Here is a 15,156-nt window from a genome sequence, read left to right as displayed (position 1 = left end):
CAACAAGAACAACAAGAACAACAAGAGCAACAAGAACAAGAACAGCAAGAACAACAACAACAACAACAACAACAACAACAAGAACAACATGAACAACAAGAACAACAAGAACAACAAGAACAACAAGAACAAAAAGAACAACAAGAACAACAAGAACAACAAGAACAACGAGAACAACGAGAGCAACAAGAACAACAAGATCAACAAGAACAACAAGAACAACAAGGACTACAACAACAACAAGGACAACAACAACAACTACAACAAGAACAGCAAGAACAACAACAACAACAAGAACAACAAGAACAACAAGAACAACAACAACAAGTACAACAAGAACAACAAGAACAACAAGAACAACAAGAACAACAAGAACAACAAGAACAACAAGAACAACAAGAACAACAAGAACAACAAGAACAACAAGAACAACAAGAACAACAAGAACAACAAGAACAACAAGTACAACAAGAACAACAAGAACAACAAGAACAACAAGAACAACAAGAACAACAAGAACAACAAGAACAACAAGAACAACAAGAACAACAAGAACAACAAGAACAACAAGAACAACAAGAACAACAAGAACAACAAGAACAACAAGAACAACAAGAACAACAAGAACAAAAAGAACAACAAGAACAACAAGAACAACGAGAACAACGAGAACAACGAGCACAACGAGAACAACGAGAACAACGAGAACAACGAGAACAACGAGAACAACGAGAACAACGAGAATAACGAGAACAACAAGAACAACCAGAACAGCAAGAAGAACAACCAGAACAACAAGAACAACGAGAAGAACAAGAAGAACAACAACAAGAACAACAACAACAACAAATAGAACAAGAAGAACAACGAGAACAACGAGAACAACAAGAACAACAAGAACAACAAGAACAAGAACAGGAAGAACAACAACAACAACAAGAACAACAAAAACAAGAACAACAACAAGAACAACAACAACAACAAGAACAACAAGAACAACAAGAACAACAACAAAAACAAGAACAACAACAAGAACAACACGAACAACAACAAGAGCAACAACAACAACAAGAACAACAAGAACAACAACAAAAACAAGAACAACAACAAGAACAACACGAACAACAACAAGAGCAACAACAACAACAAGAACAACAAGAACAACAAGAACAACAAGATCAACAAGAACAACAAGCACAACAACAACAACAAGAACAACAAGGACAACAACAACAAGGACAACTAGAACAACAACAAGAAGAACAACAAGAACAACATGAACAGCAAAAACAACAAGAGCAACAAGAACAACAAGAACAACAAGATCAACAAGAACAACAAGAACAACAAGAACAACAAGAACAACAAGAACAACAAGAACAACAAGAACAACAAGAACAACAAGAACAACAAGAACAACAAGAACAACAAGAACAACAAGAACAACAAGAACAACAAGAACAACAAGAACAACAAGAACAACAAGAACAACAAGAACAACAAGAACAACAAGAACAACAAGAACAACAAGAACAACAAGAACAACAAGAACAACAAGAACAACAAGAACAACAAGAACAACAAGAACAACAAGAACAACAAGAACAACAAGAACAACAAGAACAACAAGAACAACAAGAACAACAAGAACAACAAGAACAACAAGGACAACAACAACAACAAGAAGAACAACAAGAACAACATGAACAGAAAGAACAGCAAGAACAACAAGAACAACAAGAGCAACAAGAACAAGAACAGGAAGAACAACAACAACAACAAGAACAACAAAAACAAGAACAACAACAAGAGCAACACGAACAACAACAAGAACAACAACAACAAGAACAACAAGAACAACAGGAACAACAAGAACAACAAGAACAACAAGAGCAACAAGAACAAGAACAGCAAGAACAACAACAACAACAACAACAACAAGAACAACATGAACAACAAGAACAACAAGAACAACAAGAACAACAAGAACAACAAGAACAACAAGAACAACAAGAACAACAAGAACAACAAGAACAACGAGAACAACGAGAACAACAAGAACAACAAGATCAACAAGAACAACAAGAACAACAAGAACTACAACAACAACAAGGACAACAACAACAACTACAACAAGAACAGCAAGAACAACAACAACAACAAGAACAACAAGAACAACAAGAACAACAACAACAAGAACAACAAGAACAACAAGAACAACAAGAACAACAAGAACAACAAGAACAACAAGAACAACAAGAACAACAAGAACAACAAGAACAACAAGAACAACAAGAACAACAAGAACAACAAGAACAACAAGAACAACAAGAACAACAAGAACAACAAGAACAACAAGGACAACAAGAACAACAAGAACAACAAGAACAACAAGAACAACAAGAACAACAAGTACAACAAGAACAACAAGAACAACAAGAACAACAAGAACAACAAGAACAACAAGAACAACAAGAACAACAAGAACAACAAGAACAACAAGAACAACAAGAACAACAAGAACAACAAGAACAACAAGAACAACAAGAACAACAAGAACAACAAGAACAACGAGAACAACGAGAACAACGAGCACAACGAGAACAACGAGAACAACGAGAACAACGAGAACAACGAGAACAACGAGAATAACGAGAACAACGAGAATAACGAGAACAGCAAGAAGAACAACCAGAACAGCAAGAAGAACAACCAGAACAACAAGAACAACGAGAAGAACAAGAAGAACAACAACAAGAACAACAACAACAACAACTAGAACAAGAAGAACAACAAGAACACCAAGAACACCAAGAACAACAAGAACAACAAGAACAACAAGTACAACAAGAACAACAAGAACAACAAGAACAACAAGAGCAACAAGAACAAGAACAGCAAGAACAACAAGAACCACAAGAAAAACAAGAACAACGAGAACAACGAGAACAACGAGAACAACGAGGACAAAGAGATCAACGAGAACAACGAGAACAACAAGAACAACAAGAACAACAAGAACAACAAGAACAAGAACAGGAAGAACAACAACAACAACAAGAACAACAAAAACAAGAACAACAACAAGAACAACAAGAACAACAAGAACAACAAGAACAACAAGAACAACAACAAAAACAAGAACAACAACAAGAACAACACGAACAACAACAAGAGCAACAACAACAACAAGAACAACAAGAACAACAAGAACAACAAGAACAACAAGAACAACAAGAACAACAAGAACAACAAGAACAACAAGAACAACAAGAACAACAAGAACAACAAGAACAACAAGAACAACAAGAACAACAAGAACAACAAGAACAACAAGAACAACAAGAACAACAAGAACAACAAGAACAACAAGAACAACTAGAACAACAAGTACAACAAGAACAACAAGAACAACAAGAACAACAAGAACAACAAGAACAACAAGAACAACAAGAACAACAAGAACAACAAGAACAACAAGAACAACAAGAACAACAAGAACAACAAGAACAACAAGAACAACAAGGACAACAACAACAACAAGAAGAACAACAAGAACAACATGAACAGAAAGAACAGCAAGAACAACAAGAACAACAAGAGCAACAAGAACAACAAGAACAAGAACAGGAAGAACAACAACAACAACAAGAACAACAAAAACAAGAACAACAAGTACAACAAGAACAACAACAAGAAGAACAACAAGAACAACATGAACAGCAAAAACAACAAGAACAACAAGAACAACAAGAACAACAAGAACAACAAGAACAACAAGAACAACAAGAACAACAAGAACAACAAGAACAACAAGAACAACAAGAACAACAAGAACAACAAGAACAACAAGAACAACAAGAACAACAAGAACAACAAGAACAACAAGAACAACAAGAACAACAAGAACAACAAGAACAACAAGAACAACAAGAACAACAAGAACAACAAGAACAACAAGAACAACAAGAACAACAAGAACAACAAGAACAACAAGAACAACTAGAACAACAAGTACAACAAGAACAACAAGAACAACAAGAACAACAAGAACAACAAGAACAACAAGGACAACAAGAACAACAAGAACAACAAGAACAACAAGAACAACAAGAACAACAAGAACAACAAGAACAACAAGAACTACAACAATAACAAGGACAGCAACAACAACTACAACAAGAACAGCAAGAACAACAACAACAACAACAAGAACAACAAGGACAACAAGAACAACAAGAACAACAAGAACAACAAGAACAACAAGATCAACAAAAACAACAAGAACAACAAGAACAACAAGAACAACAAGAACAACAAGAACTACAACAATAACAAGGACAGCAACAACAACTACAACAAGAACAGCAAGAACAACAACAACAACAACAAGAACAACAACAACAACAACAACAACAACAAGAACAACAACAAGAACAACAAGAACAACAAGATCAACAAAAACAACATCTACAACAAGAACAGCAAGAACAACAACAACAACAAGAACAGAAAGAACAACAAGGACAACAAGAACAAGAACAGCAAGAGCAACAACAACAAGAACCGCATGAACAACAACAACAAGAACAACAAGAACAACAACAAGAACAACAAGAGCAACAAGAACAACAAGAGCAACAAGAACAACAAGAACAACAAGATCAACAAGAACAACAAGCACAACAACAACAACAAGGACAACCACAACAAGAACAACAAGGACAACAACAACAAGTACAACTAGAACAACAACAAGAAGAACAACAAGAACAACATGAACAGCAAAAACAACAAGAACAACAAGAACAACAAGAACAACAAGAACAACATGAACAACAAGAACAACAAGAACAACCAGAACAACAAGAACAACAAGAACAACAAGAACAACAAGAACAACAAGAACAACAAGAACAACAAGAACAACAAGAACAACTAGAACAACAAGTACAACAAGAACAACAAGAACAACAAGAACAACAAGAACAGCAAGAACAACAACAACAACAAGAACAACAAGAACAACAAGAACAACAACAACAAGTACAACAAGAACAACAAGAACAACAAGAACAACAAGAACAACAAGAACAACAAGAACAACAAGAACAACAAGAACAACAAGAACAACAAGAACAACAAGTACAACAAGAACAACAAGAACAACAAGAACAACAAGAGCAACAAGAACAACAAGAACAACAAGAACAACAAGAACAACAAGAACAACAAGAACAACAAGAACAACAAGAACAACAAGAACAAAAAGAACAACAAGAACAACAAGAACAACAAGAACAACAAGAACAACGAGAACAACGAGAACAACGAGCACAACGAGAACAACGAGAACAACGAGAACAACGAGAACAACGAGAACAACGAGAACAACGAGAATAACGAGAACAACAAGAACAACCAGAACAGCAAGAAGAACAACCAGAACAACAAGAACAACGAGAAGAACAAGAAGAACAACAACAAGAACAACAACAACAACAAATAGAACAAGAAGAACAACAAGAACACCAAGAACACCAAGAACAACAAGAACTACAAGAACAACAAGTACAACAAGAACAACAAGAACAACAAGAACAACAAGAGCAACAAGAACAAGAACAGCAAGAACAACAAGAACCACAAGAAAAACAAGAACAACGAGAACAACGAGAACAACGAGAACAACGAGGACAAAGAGAACAACGAGAACAACGAGAACAACAAGAACAACAAGAACAACAAGAACAACAAGAACAACAACAAAAACAAGAACAACAACAAGAACAACACGAACAACAACAAGAGCAACAACAACAACAAGAACAACAAGAGCAACAACAAAAACAAGAACAACAACAAGAACAACACGAACAACAACAAGAGCAACAACAACAACAAGAACAACAAGAACAACAAGAACAACAAGATCAACAAGAACAACAAGCACAACAACAACAACAAGAACAACAAGGACAACAACAACAAGGACAACTAGAACAACAACAAGAAGAACAACAAGAACAACATGAACAGCAAAAACAACAAGAACAACAAGAACAACAAGATCAACAAGATCAACAAGAACAACAAGAACAACAAGAACAACAAGAACAACAAGAACAACAAGAACAACAAGAACAACAAGAACAACAAGAACAACAAGAACAACAAGAACAACAAGAACAACAAGAACAACAAGAACAACAAGAACAACAAGAACAACAAGAACAACAAGAACAACAAGAACAACAAGAACAACAAGAACAACAAGAACAACAAGAACAACAAGAACAACAAGAACAACAAGAACAACAAGAACAACAAGAACAACAAGAACAACAAGAACGACAAGAACAACAAGAACAACAAGGACAACAAGAACAACAAGAACAACAAGAACAACAAGAACAACAAGAACAACAAGAACAACAAGAACAACAAGAACAACAAGAACAACAAGAACAACAAGAACAACAAGAACAACAAGAACAACAAGAACAACAAGAACAACAAGAACAACGAGAACAACGAGAACAACGAGCACAACGAGCACAACGAGAACAACGAGAACAACGAGAACAACGAGAACAACGAGAACAACGAGAACAACGAGAACAACGAGAATAACGAGAACAACAAGAAGAACAACCAGAACAACAAGAACAACGAGAAGAACAAGAAGAACAACAACAAGAACAACAACAACAACAACTAGAACAAGAAGAACAATAAGAACACCAAGAACACCAAGAACAACAAGAACAACAAGAACAACAAGAACAACAAGTACAACAAGAACAACAAGAACAACAAGAACAACAAGAGCAACAAGAACAAGAACAGCAAGAACAACAAGAGCCACAAGAAAAACAGGAACAACGAGAACAACGAGAACAACGAGAACAACGAGGACAAAGAGATCAACGAGAACAACGAGAACAACAAGAACAACAAGAACAACAAGAACAACAAGAACAAGAACAGGAAGAACAACAACAACAACAAGAACAACAAAAACAAGAACAACAACAAGAACAACAAGAACAACAAGAACAACAAGAACAACAAGAACAACAAGAACAACAAGATCAACAAGAACAACAAGCACAACAACAACAACAAGGACAACCACAACAAGAACAACAAGGACAACAACAACAAGTACAACTAGAACAACAACAAGAAGAACAACAAGAACAACATGAACAGCAAAAACAACAAGAACAACAAGAACAACAAGAACAACAAGAACAACAAGAACAACAAGAACAACAAGAACAACAAGAACAACCAGAACAACAAGAACAACAAGAACAACAAGATCAACAAAAACAACAAGAACAACAAGAACAACAAGAACAACAAGAACAACAAGAACTACAACAATAACAAGGACAGCAACAACAACTACAACAAGAACAGCAAGAACAACAACAACAACAACAAGAACAACAAGGACAACAAGAACAACAAGAACAACAAGAACAACAAGAACAACAAGATCAACAAAAACAACAAGAACAACAAGAACAACAAGAACAACAAGAACAACAAGAACTACAACAATAACAAGGACAGCAACAACAACTACAACAAGAACAGCAAGAACAACAACAACAACAACAAGAACAACAACAACAACAACAACAACAACAAGAACAACAACAAGAACAACAAGAACAACAAGATCAACAAAAACAACATCTACAACAAGAACAGCAAGAACAACAACAACAACAAGAACAGAAAGAACAACAAGGACAACAAGAACAAGAACAGCAAGAGCAACAACAACAAGAACCGCATGAACAACAACAACAAGAACAACAAGAACAACAACAAGAACAACAAGAGCAACAAGAACAACAAGAGCAACAAGAACAACAAGAACAACAAGATCAACAAGAACAACAAGCACAACAACAACAACAAGGACAACCACAACAAGAACAACAAGGACAACAACAACAAGTACAACTAGAACAACAACAAGAAGAACAACAAGAACAACATGAACAGCAAAAACAACAAGAACAACAAGAACAACAAGAACAACAAGAACAACAAGAACAACAAGAACAACAAGAACAACAAGAACAACAAGAGCAACCAGAACAACAAGAACAACAAGAACAACAAGAACAACAAGAACAACAAGAACAACTAGAACAACAAGTACAACAAGAACAACAAGAACAACAAGAACAACAAGAACAACAAGAACAACAAGAACAACAAGAACAACAAGAACAACAAGAACAACAAGAACAACAAGAACAACAAGAACAACAAGAACAACAAGAACAACAAGAACAACAAGAACAACAAGAACAACAAGGACAACAACAACAACAAGAAGAACAACAAGAACAACATGAACAGAAAGAATAGCAAGAACAACAAGAACAACAAGAGCAACAAGAACAACAAGAACAAGAACAGGAAGAACAACAACAACAACAAGAACAACAAAAACAAGAACAACAACAAGAACAACACGAACAACAACAAGAACAACAACAACAACAAGAACAACAAGAACAACAAGAACAACAGGAACAACAAGAACAACAAGAACAACAAGAGCAACAAGAACAAGAACAGCAAGAACAACAACAACAACAACAACAACAACAACAACAAGAACAACATGAACAACAAGAACAACAAGAACAACAAGAACAACAAGAACAAAAAGAACAACAAGAACAACAAGAACAACAAGAACAACGAGAACAACGAGAGCAACAAGAACAACAAGATCAACAAGAACAACAAGAACAACAAGGACTACAACAACAACAAGGACAACAACAACAACTACAACAAGAACAGCAAGAACAACAACAACAACAAGAACAACAAGAACAACAACAACAAGTACAACAAGAACAACAAGAACAACAAGAACAACAAGAACAACAAGAACAACAAGAACAACAAGAACAACAAGAACAACAAGAACAACAAGAACAACAAGAACAACAAGAACAACAAGTACAACAAGAACAACAAGAACAACAAGAACAACAAGAACAACAAGAACAACAAGAACAACAAGAACAACAAGAACAACAAGAACAACAAGAACAACAAGAACAACAAGAACAACAAGAACAACAAGAACAACAAGAACAAAAAGAACAACAAGAACAACAAGAACAACAAGAACAACAAGAACAACGAGAACAACGAGAACAACGAGCACAACGAGAACAACGAGAACAACGAGAACAACGAGAACAACGAGAACAACGAGAACAACGAGAATAACGAGAACAACAAGAACAACCAGAACAGCAAGAAGAACAACCAGAACAACAAGAACAACGAGAAGAACAAGAAGAACAACAACAAGAACAACAACAACAACAAATAGAACAAGAAGAACAACGAGAACAACGAGAACAACAAGAACAACAAGAACAACAAGAACAAGAGCAGGAAGAACAACAACAACAACAAGAACAACAAAAACAAGAACAACAACAAGAACAACAACAACAACAAGAACAACAAGAACAACAAGAACAACAACAAAAACAAGAACAACAACAAGAACAACACGAACAACAACAAGAGCAACAACAACAACAAGAACAACAAGAACAACAACAAAAACAAGAACAACAACAAGAACAACACGAACAACAACAAGAGCAACAACAACAACAAGAACAACAAGAACAACAAGAACAACAAGATCAACAAGAACAACAAGCACAACAACAACAACAAGAACAACAAGGACAACAACAACAAGGACAACTAGAACAACAACAAGAAGAACAACAAGAACAACATGAACAGCAAAAACAACAAGAGCAACAAGAACAACAAGAACAACAAGATCAACAAGAACAACAAGAACAACAAGAACAACAAGAACAACAAGAACAACAAGAACAACAAGAACAACAAGAACAACAAGAACAACAAGAACAACAAGAACAACAAGAACAACAAGAACAACAAGAACAACAAGAACAACAAGAACAACAAGAACAACAAGAACAACAAGAACAACAAGAACAACAAGAACAACAAGAACAACAAGAACTACAACAACAACAAGGACAACAACAACAACTACAACAAGAACAGCAAGAACAACAACAACAACAAGAACAACAAGAACAACAAGAACAACAACAACAAGAACAACAAGAACAACAAGAACAACAAGAACAACAAGAACAACAAGAACAACAAGAACAACAAGAACAACAAGAACAACAAGAACAACAAGAACAACAAGAACAACAAGAACAACAAGAACAACAAGAACAACAAGGACAACAAGAACAACAAGAACAACAAGAACAACAAGAACAACAAGAACAACAAGTACAACAAGAACAACAAGAACAACAAGAACAACAAGAACAACAAGAACAACAAGAACAACAAGAACAACAAGAACAACAAGAACAACAAGAACAACAAGAACAACAAGAACAACAAGAACAACAAGAACAACAAGAACAACAAGAACAACAAGAACAACGAGAACAACGAGAACAACGAGAACAACGAGCACAACGAGAACAACGAGAACAACGAGAACAACGAGAACAACGAGAACAACGAGAATAACGAGAACAACAAGAACAACCAGAACAGCAAGAAGAACAACCAGAACAACAAGATCAACGAGAAGAACAAGAAGAACAACAACAAGAACAACAACAACAACAACTAGAACAAGAAGAACAACAAGAACACCAAGAACACCAAGAACAACAAGAACAACAAGAACAACAAGTACAACAAGAACAACAAGAACAACAAGAACAACAAGAGCAACAAGAACAAGAACAGCAAGAACAACAAGAACCACAAGAAAAACAAGAACAACGAGAACAACGAGAACAACGAGAACAACGAGGACAAAGAGATCAACGAGAACAACGAGAACAACAAGAACAACAAGAACAACAAGAACAACAAGAACAAGAACAGGAAGAACAACAACAACAACAAGAACAACAAAAACAAGAACAACAACAAGAACAACAAGAACAACAAGAACAACAAGAACAACAAGAACAACAACAAAAACAAGAACAACAACAAGAACAACACGAACAACAACAAGAGCAACAACAACAACAAGAACAACAAGAACAACAAGAACAACAAGAACAACAAGAACAACAAGAACAACAAGAACAACAAGAACAACAAGAACAACAAGAACAACAAGAACAACAAGAACAACAAGAACAACAAGAACAACAAGAACAACAAGAACAACAAGAACAACAAGAACAACAAGAACAACAAGAACAACAAGAACAACAAGAACAACAAGAACAACTAGAACAACAAGTACAACAAGAACAACAAGAACAACAAGAACAACAAGAACAACAAGAACAACAAGAACAACAAGAACAACAAGAACAACAAGAACAACAAGAACAACAAGAACAACAAGAACAACAAGAACAACAAGAACAACAAGAACAACAAGGACAACAACAACAACAAGAAGAACAACAAGAACAACATGAACAGAAAGAACAGCAAGAACAACAAGAACAACAAGAACAACAAGAACAAGAACAGGAAGAACAACAACAACAACAAGAACAACAAAAACAAGAACAACAAGTACAACAAGAACAACAACAAGAAGAACAACAAGAACAACATGAACAGCAAAAACAACAAGAACAACAAGAACAACAAGAACAACAAGAACAACAAGAACAACAAGAACAACAAGAACAACAAGAACAACAAGAACAACAAGAACAACAAGAACAACAAGAACAACAAGAACAACAAGAACAACAAGAACAACAAGAACAACAAGAACAACAAGAACAACAAGAACAACAAGAACAACAAGAACAACAAGAACAACAAGAACAACAAGAACAACAAGAACAACAAGAACAACAAGAACAACAAGAACAACAAGAACAACAAGAACAACAAGAACAACTAGAACAACAAGTACAACAAGAACAACAAGAACAACAAGAACAACAAGAACAACAAGAACAACAAGAACAACAAGAACAACAAGAACAACAAGAACAACAAGAACAACAAGAACAACAAGAACAACAAGAACAACAAGAACAACAAGGACAACAACAACAACAAGAAGAACAACAAGAACAACATGAACAGAAAGAACAGCAAGAACAACAAGAACAACAAGAGCAACAAGAACAACAAGAACAAGAACAGGAAGAACAACAACAACAAGAACAACAAAAACAAGAACAACAAGAACAACACGAACAACAACAAGAACAACAAGAACAACAAGAACAACAAGAACAACAGGAACAACAGGAACAACAAGAACAACAAGAACAACAAGAGCAACAAGAACAAGAACAGCAAGAACAACAACAACAACAACAACAACAACAAGAACAACATGAACAACAAGAACAACAAGAACAACAAGAACAACAAGAACAACAAGAACAACGAGAACAACGAGAACAACAAGAACAACAAGATCAACAAGAACAGCAAGAACAACAAGGACTACAACTACAACAAGAACAGCAAGAACAACAACAACAACAAGAACAACAAGAACAACAAGAACAACAACAACAAGTACAACAAGAACAACAAGAACAACAAGAACAACAAGAACAACAAGAACAACAAGAACAACAAGAACAACAAGAACAACAAGAACAACAAGAACAACAAGAACAACAAGTACAACAAGAACAACAAGAACAACAAGAACAACAAGAACAACAAGAACAACAAGAACAACAAGAACAACAAGAACAACAAGAACAACAAGAACAACAAGAACAAAAAGAACAACAAGAACAACAAGAACAACAAGAACAACAAGAACAACGAGAACAACGAGAACAACGAGCACAACGAGAACAACGAGAACAACGAGAACAACGAGAACAACGAGAACAACGAGAACAACGAGAACAACGAGAATAACGAGAACAACAAGAACAACCAGAACAGCAAGAAGAACAACCAGAACAACAAGAACAACGAGAAGAACAAGAAGAACAACAACAAGAACAACAACAACAACAAATAGAACAAGAAGAACAACAAGAACACCAAGAACACCAAGAACAACAAGAACTACAAGAACAACAAGTACAACAAGAACAACAAGAACAACAAGAACAACAAGAGCAACAAGAACAAGAACAGCAAGAACAACAAGAACCACAAGAAAAACAAGAACAACGAGAACAACGAGAACAACGAGAACAACGAGGACAAAGAGAACAACGAGAACAACGAGAACAACAAGAACAACAAGAACAACAAGAACAACAAGAACAACAAGAACAACAAGAACAACAACAAAAACAAGAACAACAACAAGAACAACACGAACAACAACAAGAGCAACAACAACAACAAGAACAACAAGAACAACAACAAAAACAAGAACAACAACAAGAACAACACGAACAACAACAAGAGCAACAACAACAACAAGAACAACAAGAACAACAAGAACAACAAGATCAACAAGAACAACAAGCACAACAACAACAACAAGAACAACAAGGACAACAACAACAAGGACAACTAGAACAACAACAAGAAGAACAACAAGAACAACATGAACAGCAAAAACAACAAGAACAACAAGAACAACAAGATCAACAAGATCAACAAGAACAACAAGAACAACAAGAACAACAAGAACAACAAGAACAACAAGAACAACAAGAACAACAAGAACAACAAGAACAACAAGAACAACAAGAACAACAAGAACAACAAGAACAACAAGAACAACAAGAACAACAAGAACAACAAGAACAACAAGAACAACAAGAACAACAAGAACAACAAGAACAACAAGAACAACAAGAACAACAAGAACAACAAGAACAACAAGAACAACAAGAACAACAAGAACAACAAGAACAACAAGAACAACAAGAACAACAAGAACAACAAGAACAACAAGAACAACAAGAACGACAAGAACAACAAGAACAACAAGGACAACAACAACAACAAGAAGAACAACAAGAACAACATGAACAGAAAGAACAGCAAGAACAACAAGAACAACAAGAGCAACAAGAACAAGAACAGGAAGAACAACAACAACAACAAGAACAACAAAAACAAGAACAACAACAAGAACAACACGAACAACAACAAGAACAACAACAACAACAAGAACAACAAGAACAACAGGAACAACAAGAACAACAAGAACAACAAGAGCAACAAGAACAAGAACAGCAAGAACAACAACAACAACAACAACAACAAGAACAACATGAACAACAAGAACAACAAGAACAACAAGAACAACAAGAACAACAAGAACAACAAGAACAACAAGAACAACAAGAACAACAAGAACAACGAGAACAACGAGAACAACAAGAACAACAAGATCAACAAGAACAACAAGAACAACAAGAACTACAACAACAACAAGGACAACAACAACAACTACAACAAGAACAGCAAGAACAACAACAACAACAAGAACAACAAGAACAACAAGAACAACAAGAACAACAAGAACAACAAGAACAACAAGAACAACAAGAACAACAAGAACAACAAGAACAACAAGAACAACAAGAACAACAAGAACAACAAGAACAACAAGAACAACAAGAACAACAAGAACAACAAGAACAACAAGAACAACAAGAACAACAAGAACAACAAGAACAACAAGAACAACAAGAACAACAAGAACAACAAGAACAACAAGAACAACAAGAACAACAAGAACAACAAGAACAACAAGAACAACAAGAACAACAAGAACAACAAGAACAACAAGAACAACAAGAACAACAAGAACAACAAGAACAACAAGAACAACAAGAACAACAAGAATAACAAGAACAACAAGAACAACAAGAACAACAAGAACAACAAGAACAACAAGAACAACAAGAACAACAAGAACAACAAGAACAACAAGAACAACGAGAACAACGAGAACAACGAGCACAACGAGCACAACGAGAACAACGAGAACAACGAGAACAACGAGAACAACGAGAACAACGAGAATAACGAGAACAACAAGAACAACCAGAACAGCAAGAAGAACAACCAGAACAACAAGAACAACGAGAAGAACAAGAAGAACAACAACAAGAACAACAACAACAACAACTAGAACAAGAAGAACAACAA

This window comes from Megalopta genalis, chromosome 8 (assembly GCF_051020955.1).
Source record: "Megalopta genalis isolate 19385.01 chromosome 8, iyMegGena1_principal, whole genome shotgun sequence".
NCBI lineage: Eukaryota > Metazoa > Arthropoda > Insecta > Hymenoptera > Halictidae > Megalopta > Megalopta genalis.
The sequence above is the reverse complement of the archived record's forward strand: the minus strand, read 5'-3'. Positions refer to the sequence as shown.